The sequence below is a fragment of the Palaemon carinicauda genome, chromosome 14 (assembly GCF_036898095.1).
Source record: "Palaemon carinicauda isolate YSFRI2023 chromosome 14, ASM3689809v2, whole genome shotgun sequence".
NCBI classification, from domain to species: domain Eukaryota; kingdom Metazoa; phylum Arthropoda; class Malacostraca; order Decapoda; family Palaemonidae; genus Palaemon; species Palaemon carinicauda.
The window spans coordinates 84,742,212-84,757,211 of record NC_090738.1 but is presented as its reverse complement, the minus strand read 5'-3'; positions in this window follow the sequence as shown (position 1 = coordinate 84,757,211).

Below are 15,000 nucleotides of genomic sequence, written 5' to 3'. Positions count from 1 at the left end.
GGGGCTTGCTTCATACGGTTGTTTTCCGGTGAAGTAAGTTACTAACTTGAGGGAGGCAGGACAGCAATTAATCGTCTCGGTTGTCTCAACCAGTAATCTTTATCAAAATATTAATTAAATTAATATAACTGGACTTTAAAAAACTTCTTGCTTCATTTACCTCATTTTGTTTGTTTTTACCTTGCCATTGATAAAATATTGTGTATGGAACCCCTTGCGGGACTTGAGAAGAAATTGCTGCCTGCTGGCCTTCCTTTGGTGTTATTTAGTGTCGGTATCTTTGAGCATATTTTGTTAAAGGTTACATGAAAATCGGTGTTTTAGGCCATAGTTACGTTCGGGACTTGAAGCAGTTAGGTTATTCGTGTTTGACATATGGTGATCTTAAAGTGCCTGTTGAATTTTTTGCATTTCCTGGGTTCGGATAGAGGAACTTTATACTTAATCCGAAGTTGTTGGACGATTTGGCTGAATATAATCCAGAAGTGACCGTTGTTTTTCAATATTAATCTTACCCGATGATCATGTAGCTGTCAACTCCGTTGCCCGACAGAAATCTACGGACGGGATACGCCAGCGATCGCTATACAAGAGGGGGGTGTACTCACCAGCGCCATCTGTGGTCAGGTACTCCAGTACTTCTTGTCAACACCACCTCAATTTTTCCTCTGTCGTGCCGCCGGCAAGACCTACATGGATACGCTGTTGATTTTGGAGTCTTTGTTCACGGTTTTGGTGAAGTATTTGCTCTAAAATTTAGCCTTCGCTATACAGGAAGCTTTTCCCTTAGATAGCTTTTGGAATTAAATTGATTTATTGGTTAACGATCTTTGCTTTACTTTGGAATTCCCCCTTGACTGTTCTCTAAATTCAAGATGTCCGACCACTCTCAAGCTCCTAAAATTAGGCGATGTAGTGTTAGGACTTGTAATAGGCGTCTTCCGAAGGCCTCTGTTGATCCTCACACCGTTTGTTCCGACTGTAGGGGAAAATCCTGTCAGTTGGAAGATCGATGTGGGGAATGTGCTGGGCTTTCGGAATTTGATTTTAATGAATTCCTCAAGTATACGACTAGGTTAGAGAGGGAGAGAGTTAGGAGGAGTTCTTCTCGCTCTTTGGTTTATTCCTCCCCCCATGATCCTCAACCTTTTCCTTCCCCTGTAGTGGTGACCCCCGAACCTACTACGAGTGCTCAGCCTGATATGTCGGATATGTTACGTGCCATTCAGGCTCTTGGTGATAAGGTGGAGTCTTTAGTGAGTGATCACAATCTTCTCTTGGCAGATGTCAAGGAACTTAAAGTGAAAAGTGCAGTGGGAAGTGTTAGTGCCAGTGCTGTGCCTAGTGTCAGTGTCAGTGTTGCGCATGAGGATACTTCTGTGCGTGCCAGTCGTCCTCCCAGTCCGGGACCTCTTGCAAGCTCCCAAGCCCAGGGGAGAAGCAACGTCGAAGGGCAAAAGGGTTCGGCAGGCCTTGATCGGCGCACAGTTGTATCCTCAGTGGTTGCGGGCGTATCTGATAGAGATCGTCACTTCCACTCCCAGACGATTGAGCCCTTAAATTCCTCGTCTGCGGAAGAAGTTTCCAGGAGGAAACGCTGGACCCAGGTCTCACGACCTCTTAAACGTAAGGTCCCGTCCGAGCGAGTCCAACGGCCCAGGTGTAGCCACTGGGCCAGTTCGGACTCGCCGCAGTCATCTGATGACTGCACACCTCCTAAGAGAGGTAAAGCGATGCCTCAACAGGCCTCTGCTCCAGCTTCTGTTGATCCCAAGTTGTCTATGCTGCAGACAATGCAGTCTCAGCTTGCGGTTTTGATGCAGGAGTTTCAGGCAGAGAAGGTTAGCACACCTCCTCCTGCGAGCGCTCCTCCACCTCTGCGCAGTCCACCCTGCCAGACGTATGATGTTGAGGCTCCTCCTGCTTCCATGCGTGAGCTGCCGCATTGGGAGTTGCCAGGTACCAGCGCTATGCAGCAACCTCCTCTTTCCTTGAGGCAGGAGCCTCTTGCTATGCGGCAACCTCCTCAACCCTTGAGGCAGGAGCCTCATGCTATGCGGCAACCTCCTCTTCCCATGAGGCAGGAGCCTCATGCGTTGCGGCAACCTCCTCTACCCATGAGGCAGCAACCTCATGCTATGCGGCAACCGCCTCAACCCTTGAGGCAAGAGCCTCTCTCTGCGCAGCAACCTCCTCAACCCTTGAGGCAGACGCAACCCTTGAGGCAGGAACCTCATGCTATGAGGCAGCCTCCTCAACGCATGCAGCAGCCGCATTCTTCGCAGCATGAGCCTCTTCCCATTCAACATGAACCGCATACCATACAGCATGAGCCTCATGTCTTACAGCATTCGCTTCTGACCACGCTTGCTCCTCAGACCACCGCAGAACCTCCTTCACCCCAGCCTCATGACTTTGTCATTGCCAGCCCTCATCCTCTTCAACAGAGGCGTGATGATGGATCCGCAAGTGCGCATGCACCCGTTCTACAGGATTCAGCCATTCAGCATGCCGCTATACCGTTGCCTCTCGCTTCTCAACTCTCAGGAGATGAGGTTTCTGAGGATGAAGCTGCTCACCTGGATGATCCTTCTTCTGATGTGGAGGAACACAAGTCTTCGCCACCTTCCTTAGACTTTCGTAAGGTCCTGGCTCTGTTCAGAGAGTTATACCCTGAACACTTCGTTTCTGCAACCCCTCGTTCTCCTCCATCCGAGTTTTCTATAGGCATGCAGCCTATTACGTCTGCCTACACCAAGCTTGTCCTCGCCAGATCATCAAAGAGAGCTTTGAGGGTTTTAGGGGATTGGTTGCAGTCCAGGCAGCAACTGGGAAGGACATCTTTTGTGTTTCCTCCTCCTAAGCTGGCTTCTAAGTTGGGCGTCTGGTATGCCACGGGAGAGGAACCTGGCTTGGGGGTCCCTGCCTCTGCCCAGGCCGACTTCTGAAGTTTGGTTGACTCTCCCCGTAGGTCGGCTATGAGACGCTCGAAGGTCTGCTGGACTTTTTCTGATCTGGACCACTTGTTGAAGGGAGTCTTTCGCGCCTTCGAAATTTTTAATTTCCTCGATTGGTGCCTGGGGGCCTTAAGCAAGAAGACTGCCCCTTCTGACAAAGACTCGGCCATGCTGATCATGTCCTGTATGGACAGAGCAATTCGCGATGGTTCTGGCGAACTTGCTTCTATTTTTGTCTCAGGAGTCCTCAAGAAAAGGGAACATCTATGCTCCTACTTATCTACTGGTATCACCCCTTGCCAGAGGTCACAGTTGCTGTTTGCTCCTCTCTCCAAGTTCCTGTTTCCGGAGGAGCTAGTCAAGGAGATGGCTGCGGCTCTTATGCAGAAAGATACGCATGACCTCATGGCCTCTTCAGCACGTAAGGCTAAAACCGTACCTTCAGTGCCGAGATCTTACCGCACCCCTGTGGCTGATACACCTGCTACCAGATTCATTCCAGCCTTTCGTGGCAGAGCCCCCAGCCGAGGAAGTTCCCGTGCAGACAGTCACCGGGGCAAGTCCAAGAAAGGTGCCAAGTCCACGAAAAGCAAGCTTTGACTTCCCTCCTCTCCAGACAGCTGTAGGAGCCAGACTCAAGACCTTCTGGCAAGCCTGGGAAAGAAGAGGTGCAGACGCTCAGTCTGTCAAGTGGCTAAGGGAGGGTTACAGAATTCCGTTCTGCCGCAATCCCCCTCTGACCACATCTCCCATCAACCTCTCTCCCAACTACAAGGAGAAGGACAAGAGGCTAGCGTTACATCAAGAGGTGTCGCTCCTGTTACAGAAGGAGGCAGTGGTGATAGTCCGGGACCATCAATCCCCGGGCTTTTACAACCGTCTCTTCCTGGTGGCCAAGAAGACAGGAGGTTGGAGACCGGTGCTGGACGTCAGTGCGCTCAATGCTTATGTCACCAAGCAGACGTTCACAATGGAGACGACGAAGTCAGTCCTAGCAGCGGTCAGGCAGGAGGACTGGATGGTCTCGTTGGATCTGAAAGACGCCTACTTTCACGTTCCCATCCATCCAGACTCCCAACCTTTTCTGAGATTCGTCTTTGGAGAGGTTGTGTACCAGTTCCAAGCCCTGTGCTTTGGCCTAAGCGACTGATGAGGAATATTGCGAAATTCCTTCACTTGGCAGACATCAGAGCCTCCCTTTATTTAGACGACTGGCTTTTAAGAGCCCCCACAAGTCGTCGCTGTCTGGAGAGTCTCAGATGGACTTTGGATTTGACCAAGGAACTGGGTCTCTTGGTCAATTTAGAGAAGTCCCAGCTCGTTCCTTCCCAAACCATCGTTTACCTGGGAATGGAGATTCAGAGTCGAGCTTTTCGGGCTTTTCCGTCGGCCCCAAGAATCAACCAAGCCCTAGAGTGCATCCTGAGCATGCTGAAGAAGAACCGATGCTCGGTGAGGCAGTGGATGAGTCTAACAGGGACCCTTTCATCGCTAGCCCTGTTCATCGAGTTAGGGAGACTCCACCTCCGCCCCCTTCAGTACCATCTAGCAGCTCACTGGAACAAGGATATGACGCTCGAGGCGGTCTCTACTCCTGTTTCTAAAGAGATGAGGGCTACTCTAACGTGGTGGAAGAACAACATTCTTCTCAAGGAGGGTCTCTCATTAGCTGTTCAGACCCCCGACCTTCATCTCTACTCGGACGCATCAGACTCGGGCTGGGGCGCGACATTGGACGGACAGGAATGCTCGGGGACATGGAACCAGGAACAGGAAACGCTTCACATCAATTGCAAGGAGTTGTTGGCAGTTCATCTGGCCTTAATGAACTTCAAGTCCCTCCTGCTAAACAAGGTGGTGGAGGTGAACTCCGACAACACCACAGCCTTGGCGTACATCTCCAAGCAGGGAGGGACTCATTCGAGGAAGCTGTTCGAGATCGCAAGGGACCTCCTCATTTGGTCAAAAAGTCGAAAGCTCACTCTGGTAACGAGGTTCATTCAGGGCGATATGAATGTCTCGGCAGATCGCCTCAGCAGATCGCCTCAGCAGGAAGGGTCAAGTCATCCCCACAGAATGGACTCTTCACAAGAACGTGTGCAACAGACTTTGGGCCCTGTGGGGTCAGCCAACTATAGATCTGTTCGCTACCTCGATGACCAAGAGGCTCCCATTGTACTGTTCCCCGATTCCAGACCCGGCAGCAGTTCACGTGGATGCTTTTCTGCTGGATTGGTCCCACCTCGACCTGTATGCATTCCCGCCGTTCAAGATCATCAACAGGGTTCTTCGGAAGTTCGTCTCTCACGAAGGGACACGGCTGACATTGGTTGCTCCCCTTTGGCCTGCAAGAGAATGGTTCACAGAGGTACTGCAATGGCTGGTCGACGTTCCCAGGACTCTCCCTCTAAGAGTGGACCTTCTACGTCAACCTCACGTAAAGAAGGTACACCCAAGCCTCCACGCTCTTCGTCTGACTGCCTTCAGACTATCGAAAGACTCTCTAGAGCTAGAGGCTTTTCGAAGGAGGCAGCCAGAGCGATTGCCAGAGCAAGGAGGATATCCACTCGCAGAGTCTATCAATCTAAGTGGGAAGTCTTCCGAAGCTGGTGCAGAACCAATGCAGTTTCCTCTACCAGTACCACTGTAACCCAAGTTGCTGACTTCCTGTTACATCTTAGGAATGTTAGATCTCTATCAGCTCCTACGATCAAGGGGTACAGAAGTATGTTGGCAGCGGTTTTCCGCCACAGAGGCTTGGATCTTTCCTCCAACAAAGATCTGCAGGACATACTTAGGTCTTTTGAGACCTCTAAAGAACGTCGGTTGTCCACTCCAGGCTGGAATCTAGACGTAGTCCTAAGGTTCCTTATGTCATCTAGATTTGAACCTCTCCAGTCAGCCTCTTTCAAAGACCTCACTCTCAAAACTCTTTTCCTCGTCTGCCTTGCAACAGCCAAAAGAGTAAGTGAGGTTCACGCCTTCAGCAGGAACATAGGTTTCACATCTGAAACGGCTACATGTTCCTTACAGCTCGGTTTTTTGGCAAAAAATGAGCTTCCTTCACGTCCTTGGCCTAAATCGTTCGAAATACCTAGCCTTTCCAACATGGTGGGTAACGAACGGGAGAGAGTACTTTGCCCTGTCAGAGCTCTTAAGTACTATCTTAAAAGGTCAAAACCCTTGCGAGGACAATCAGAGGCCTTATGGTGTGCTATTAAGAAACCTTCGCTGCCTATGTCTAAGAACGTAGTTTCTTACTACATAAGGCTTCTGATTAGAGAAGCTCATTCTCACATGAAGGATGAAGACCTTGCTTTGCTGAAGGTAAGGACACATGAAGTGAGAGCTGTGGCTACTTCAGTGGCCTTCAAACAGAACCGTTCTCTGCAGAGTATTATGGATGCAACCTATTGGAGGAGCAAGTCAGTGTTTGCATCATTCTATCTCAAAGATGTCCAGTCTCTTTACGAGAACTGCTACACCCTGGGACCATTCGTAGCAGCGAGTGCAGTAGTAGGTGAGGGCTCAGCCACTACATTCCCATAATCTCATAACCTTTTTAACCTTTCTCTTGAATGCTTTTATTGTTGTTTTGGGTTGTACGGTGGGCTAAGAAGCCTTCCGCATCCTAGTTGATTTGGCGGGTGGTCAATTCTTTCTTGAGAAGCGCCTAGGTTAGAGGTTGTGATGAGGTCCTTTAGTATGGGTTGCAGCCCTTTATACTTCAGCACCTAAGAGTTGTTCAGCCTCCTAAGAGGACCGCTGCGCTCAGTAAGGAAGACGTACTTATTAAAGGCAGAGTAATGGTTCAAGTCGACTTCCTTACCAGGTACTTATAATTTCATTTGTTATTTTGAATAACTGATAAAAATGAAATACGGGATACTTAGCTTCTTGATTAACATGTATACTGGTTTTCACCCACCCCCCTGGGTGTGAATCAGCTACATGATCATCGGGTAAGATTAATATTGAAAAATGTTATTTTCATTAGTAAAATAAATTTTTGAATATACTTACCCGATGATCATGATTTAATTGACCCACCCTTCCTCCCCATAGAGAACCAGTGGACCGAGGAAAAAATTGAGGTGGTGTTGACAAGAAGTACTGGAGTACCTGACCACAGATGGCGCTGGTGAGTACACCCCCCTCTTGTATAGCGATCGCTGGCGTATCCCGTCCGTAGATTTCTGTCGGGCAACGGAGTTGACAGCTACATGATCATCGGGTAAGTATATTCAAAAATTTATTTTACTAATGAAAATAACATATTTCTGAGTGGAAGCGATATAAAGGAGAAAGTGGATTTGAATATTGTTAAAGCAGATTGTGAACGTTTTTTTGCTATTTTGAGATTAAGGTTACCAAATTCACTATTTGTTGTTGCTCACGTTGAAATTCGCCACTTGAAAAGTACTAATAGACACGGCACCCCTTCTGGAGATTTGTATAAGAAATTAGCTAGAAATTTTAATAAGTGGTTAGACCGTCAACCCTTTAAATATAAGACTTTGTTGATTAACGGTTCGTCAAAACTCGATGACCCTTGCTATTTTAAAGCTGACGGCATTCATTTAAATAGAGTGGGTTTAGACTGTCTTGTTTCAGTGGATTTATAATTGTTTATCAGACATTGTAAAAGCAAATTCCTAATTAAACATGGCGTCTGAATTAAAGTTGTTGATAAATTCCCGAAAATATATTCGCAAGTTAGTAACTGAATGTTATAATAAAAGGACTAATTATTCTCAGTTAACGGAATTGGAAAAGAATAAGATTAAGTCAGAGTTACAAGATCATTTAGAATCGCTTAAGAAGTATAATAGTGAAATTCAAAGGCTCAAATGGTCTGAAGAGGAGGATGAAACATGGCTAAATGCCGAACTTGATTCCTGTGAAAGTTATGTTGTTAAAATTCGGGAATGTACTGCTGAGCTTACACGAAATATTTCCCTTCTAATGTTAGTGTTGATACTGCCCGAAGTTTGTTGAAGAGTCCCACTGCTCCGCTTCCAGAATTTCGTAGCCAAGAAGGGGAGGATCTATTGAAATTTTTTAAAGATTTTGAAGACATAACGTCTATGTTCAAATATTCAGAATATGACAAATTTATTCTGTTAAAGCAGCAAATCAGTGGAAGGGCCTTAGTACTTTTAGAATCATTAGAATCGGACAAGAAGGGTTATGTTCATGCCAAGAAATTACTAACAGAGGCCCTAGCTTCTAAAGACCTCAGAATTTTTAATACCATCAAAAAAATCTCTGAAATCAATATGAAATTAGAAAGTGACCCATTTGAATATATTTCACAGATAAGAAATCTAACTCGAGCAGCTGAAAGTTTGTCTCTGGGACGTGAGGATTTTTTGAGGTATTTTTTCTGGCAGGGCTTAGATAATACTGTAGTTTTAAAGTACACTTAACCCAGATTACTAATTCATCAAGGCCAACATTAAAGGAAATTAATGATAATTTCTTTGAGGCTTGTGAAAGATTCAATGACCAAAGTAAGAGGTCTAATGTAGGAAATAAATTGCATGATAATCATAATCATAGGAGGAATAGTGCAAGTTATGCTGCTAGTGTTAGTTCCCTAAGGAAACCGTCAAATTTCTTTCCTTGTGTCTTGTGTACCACAGAAGGCAAACCCGCCTCGCATCCTATTTATAAATGTGAAATTTTTTCGGATGTTACCACTAAGCTTGACAAAATTCAATCTGTAAATGGGTGTTGTAAGTGTGCAAGCTTGAGTCACACTACTGACAAATGTAACTTTAAATTTAAGATGAAATGTAAGTTTTGTAAAGCATGGCACTTTAGTTTCCTCTGTAAGGATAGTAAAAAATCAGCATCTGCTAATGATAATAGAAAATCTGAATCTCCTAAGACTTCCTCGAAAAAGGATAATAAGAATTCGTCCATGGAATCTAATAATAACGTAGTTATAATGGAGGCTCTTAAAATTAATTTGGACTGTGATTCCAGCATTCTCCATACCTTTTCTTGTAGCATCCAAAACAGACGCATAAGAGCATTGAAGGATGATGGAAGTCAGTTAAATCTGATTTGTGAGGAACTAGCCAATGCTTTGGATTTAAAGGTATTAAAAGCCAAGGTTGAATTGAGAATAAATGGTATTAATGTTTCTCAGAAATATGCCTCAAAACTAGTGGAATTTGAAATAATAATTGGTAATGCTATTCACAAAATAGAGGCATTATATATCCCATCTATTAACATAAAGTTGAAATTAAAAGGTTTGGGCAAAGTGGTTTACGGTTTCCAGACGAAAGGGTATGTGTTGGTTGATGAGTTCCTAACGCCTAATAGTGATTGCATTGAGAATATTGATTTGATTTTGGGAACTAAATCAGGATATTGTTTACTACTCACAGAAGTAGTTTTTGGTAGGAATAGCAGGTCTATGTATGCTATGACCCCGTTGGGTGTCCTTCTTAAAGGTGAAATTGACACCTTATTGAAGGATATTCCTTATCTACATCAGTCCTCCTCGGTTATAAATTGTCATCAGTATGTTACTGGTTTGCGTGATTTTCATTTGGCTAAAGTTATTTTGGAATCTAATCTTAAAAAACTAAAGAGAAATCCATCTCATTTACAGTTAATGAATGAAGCCCTAAAAGAACAGGAAAGGGTTGGTATAATAGAAAGGATTCCTAATCTTGACCAGTTTGTACATGAACACCCAGAACACTTTTTTGCCTCATATGGGTGTGTTCAAATTGAATCGTGAAACTACCAAATGTAGAGTTGTGTTTCTATCAAACTTGTGTGAAAGAAACTCTAATAAGGGTCAGACAATAAGTCATAACCAGGCCATACATGCAGGTCCATGCCTAAATCAGAAACTTTCTTCATCATTATTACATTTAAGGTTTGATAAATTGTTAGTATGCTTTGATCTATGTAAGGCCTTTAACCAGATTGCATTAAGTGATGTTGATGCTAACAGACTTTGTTTTTTATGGTATAAAAATGTTGAGAAGGGAGATTTTACCATTGTTGCATATCGGAATGTTAGGTTGAGCTTCGGCTTAAGATGTTCCCCAACTTTGTTGATGCTTGGTCTTTACAAGATTTTGATTTTAGATGCTGAGCATGATAAAAACCAGTTGAAGGAGTTGAAAAGGTGCATTTATTCTTTATCTTATATGGACAATTGTGCTTTTAGTGCAAATGAAATTGAAAATCTGCACTGGGCATATTCTGTGGTAGGATCTATATTTTCTCCTTATGGTTTTGATTTACAACAGTTCGTTACTAATGACAGGTCCCTACAGGGAGAAATAGATTCCTGCACGGGTTCTGAAACGGTAGAGGTTGTTAAACTTCTTGGTATGCAGTGGAATCGATCACTTGATTGTCTGTTAGCAAATGAATTTCAGTTGAATGGTAAGGCTAAAACAAAGGGGGAAATTTTAAGTACCATTGCCTCTCACTTTGATCTTTTTGGTATTACTGGTCCCATCCTAAATCGAAGCAGATTATTTCTTCATGGTCTTCAGTGTGATAGAAATCTAGGATGGGACGATCAATTATCACCAGAGTTACGTAAAGAATGGCATAATATTGCTAATCAGGCCAATTCTGCTCCTGATATTGCTATTGATAGATTTGTTGGACGTAGGGATGGAAAATTTCATTTGGCTGCTTGCTGTGATAGCTCTAAATTACTATATGGTGTTGTTGTGTACATCATTGACATCGATTCTATGTCGTCAAGTTTTGTGATGGCAAAAATCGTATGATAAATAGGCAGTTGGAAAGTAAAAGCATTCCATCTTTGGAGATGCAGGGAGTAGCCTTTGCAACGGAAGTGGTTTTAGATTTGTATAACGAATTAGCTGGACCATTATGCATCAATCCTTTAAATATTGTTGGCCTTCATGTGTTTTCGGATAGTCGGGTAGCGCTCTCTTGGTTGAATTCGTCTACTAATAAATTGTCAAAAATGCAGAAACGGTCAGTTTTTGTGATGAATCGAATTCAGCATGTAGAGAACTTATGTGCAAAACACCCCGTCCATTTTGCTTTTGTTGGAGGGAATGAAAATCCTGCAGATGCCATAACTCGTTGCCTTTCATATCGTAAGTTGATGCAAACCAATTTCTATTCTGGTCCTGAATGTTTTAAGGAAAAAGAAACCTTCCTATGTAGTGAAAATGGTAATTTATCATTTATGGTTCCAAATCCTTATGCAGAGTGCAAGCTGTATAATAGTTTAGAAATAGAGGAGTCTGTGTGTACTAGTTCCAATGTTGTGGCCATGTCAGATAATTTTGAATATTTTCTTAAATTTGAAGAATTTTCCAGTTTTGATTTACTTGTATCTATTTATGAGAAAGTTATTCTTTTCGTAGAGAAGTTAAAGGGTCGTTTGAAAGCTAAGGATTCCAATAAATTTGCTCACTTAGAATTAAAGAGCAATAGTATACATGAAAGAGCTTGCAAGTTAGTTATACCACAGGATCAACGGGCACATTTCCCTGAGGTTTTTACATATTTCAGCTGTCCTACTCAAAGAAAAAAGACATGCCTAACATAGTAGGTCAGCTTAATGTTTACGTTGACAACGATGGTTTGCTTAGAGTACGTAGCAAGTGAGACAAACTCATTCGGAGACATGGTTTTCCTTTGTTGCTGGCTAAAAATAGCCATCTAACTTCCCTGATTGTGCATAACCTGCACAAAAAGCTCAACCATACGGGATGTTACTCTGTTTTGTCAGAAATAAGAAAGCGGTTTTACGTACCGTCATATTTTTCAGTCGTTAAGAGAAACCTTAGAGAATGTGTTTTTTGTCGTAGGTTTAAGTCAAGAACCATCAGTATTAATCAATCTCCCTACAGGAAATGGAGAGTGTCACCACCTAATGTCCCCTTTAGATATTTATTTATGGATTTCATTGGCCCATTGAGCGTTAAACAACAGGGTAAGAAAGGAAAAATCTATCTACTATGTATCACTTGTATGTGGAGTAGAGCAGTTAATTTGATTATTTGTTTAGATCTTTCTGATAAAGAATTTCTTAGAGCCTTTCAGATTCATTGTTTCCAGTTTGGAATCATGGAATATTGTATTAGTGACCTAGGCTCCCAATTAGTCTCTGCCTCTAATATAATTATTGACTACATCAAAGATCATGAGACTCAGTCATATTTTGAACGCAATGGGGTCCAATCTTTAAAGTTTGACCAATTTGTCAAGGGTCATTTAGGTTCGATGGTGGAAGTATGTGTTAAACTTGTTAAAAGATTGATCTATGGAGCTATTGGTAAGAATGTCTTAGAATACCATGATTTGGAGTTCCTAATTCAACAAGTCATTCATTTAGTCAATCGTAGGCCAATAGCATTTAAAGAAGTCTTAAGGGATCAGATTGGCGATGACATTCCAGAACCTATCACCCCAGAAAATTTGATTCATGGGTACGATCTGATATCGGTTAATATAATTCCCGAATTGCATGAGGGGAGAGACCCTGACTGGATTCCTGAAAATTATTCTCAATCAAAGTTTAAGCAAGATTACAATCAATTGCAAAAGGTGAGAAAAAATTTAGTTAAACTATATCAGGAAGAATTTATTGCTAATCTAATACATCAGGCTGTAGATGTCCCTGATAGATACAAGCCAGTCACTCATAATAAGATCTCACCTGGAGATATTGTACTGCTTAAGGAAAATTTCACTAAGCCAAATGACTACCCGATGGGCGTTTTAAAAGAAATTTTTACAAATACTTTGGGTGAGGTTACTGGTGCCACTATCCTTAAAGGGAAAACCCAAGAACTTGTGAAGAGACATTCGTCAGTCATTATCCCACTTCTCACCCGGAAAGATGAAATTCCGAATAATTCTAAGGTTGATGTACACGAGTCTCGAGTACCCAAGGATACTAGAGTTAAACGCCAGGCTGCTATTGACAGCTCGGAGCGGACTAGAAAAATCTTGGAAGCCTAAAATGATTTATGTTTCTGGTGAATAAGAGAATCTTTACTTGTAAATAGTTATTATATAGAGTATTTGGTTGGGCATTTAACTATCAATAATATCATGTTATATTTAAATATTAATATAACTTTGTATATTGAATGTATTAAATATTTTTTTGTAATTTAATGTTTTCAACTTTTCTTGTTTTGGGGATCCTATTTATCATGAATTTCTGTATTCAATTTATTTAGTTTATATAAATAAATTGAATCCCCTCCCCCAGTTTAGAAAATAATTTATCGTAAACCAAAATTGGAGAAGTTGAAAGTGATTTCTTTTGTTGTTAAATATAATAAATATCAAACCTCTTAAATATTATTCGTAATATTATTTTTGTCATGTTCAAGTGTAGAGAGGGGCTGACTTTAGTTCCTCTAAACAATCTTGTTATTAGTGATCTGTCGCCTAGTATTGTTTTGAAGGTGAACTGCTTGTTTACGCTGTTGTCCGAGAGCTGGAAGTTTTTGTCGAGGCGATCGGAGTTTCCAAGTCAGTTCTCAGACAAATTCCTTCTTGTATGGTGGACGTTTTTACAACTCTCGGTCATGAAAGGATAAACCCCTAGTGATACCGACACTATGCCACTTTTGGGGGCAGCAGGAGCAACAGTAATTCAGTGAACGGCAGGAGTATTGAGGTGAGTCAGCCTTTTCACATCTGAACATGGGTTGATTTGATACCCTAGCCATAAGGATTTAATACATTAGATTAAATTGGTTCCCTTCTCAAGACCTTGTTAAAAATAAATCTTGGGATCAAAAGAAATTACTATTTTTCCAATTTTGTTTTCGGTTTCTTTTTTTATACCGTTAAAAGTTTTGTTTTTACAGTGGATTGCCACTTTTATTGAAAATTCATTAATTGTTATTCGTGGATTACCACATAAGGCTATTAGCCATTAAGTTTCGTTTTTGGTGGATTACCACAGTTTATGAACAATGTTTGTGTTTTTAAAATTACAAAATCGAATTCTATCGAAGGTAATTTTAGTGAACGGATTCCCGTTTTGAGTTTTGTTTTTGTTAACACGAATTCCCGTAAGTAATTTAGTTTCCCTTTTACCTGACCAGTTTTACAGGGAATGTTTTTTGTTTTTCAGATCCTGAGACATGATAGTCATTGGTAGGGGCTTGCTTCATACGGTTGTTTTCCGGTGAAGTAAGTTACTAACTTGAGGGAGGCAGGACAGCAATTAATCGTCTCGGTTGTCTCAACCAGTAATTTTTATCAAAATATTAATTAAATTAATATAACTGGACTTTAAAAAACTTCTTGCTTCATTTACCTCATCTTGTTTGTTTTTACCTTGCCATTGAAAAAATATTGTGTAGCATCTAACACATTATGCTCTAAGAGTTATTGTTATAGATCTAATATATCGGAAAATATCTGACTTCACATGGACAGAATACAAAGTTTCCCGATGACTGACCTAACCAAAGTCAGTGTTGATGGCAATGAAACTTTTGGCAAATTCCACTCCACAGCGAGAAGGTGTTTCTAACTGGATAAAAGGAATCATTCCAGGGTAAAATTTTTTTTTTCTTTTTTTTTTGGGGGGGGGGGGGCAGTGAAAAAAAAATAATACTGAGGTAATTTTCTCGTTTGTTTAGCGGACTTCTCATAATGAAACTTGTCTCTTTTATTAACATATTTCTAATATTTGTCTTTCATGTTTATTTACTTTACATTTTCCATATCCTTGCTTTCAGTTGAGGATATTTATTCAAATGTCTAACAAAATTATATTCTTTTTAAAAAATAAAAACAAAACAATAGGTATCCTATTATGAAATTTGTCTATGTCAGCGACTGCAAATTTAGATAAGTATCTTTTTATGCAATATGATTATGATACTGATGTACATAGAATTCATATTCACTTTGGAGACCAAAGTGAAACGCTCTGATACCGATGAATCAAATTTATTGAAATAGTTGGACATGTACAGTAAGTACAATATCGTCCAAATCCTTAGGATACTTTAGTATAAGAACTAGTTTAAGAGAGGCCTATACA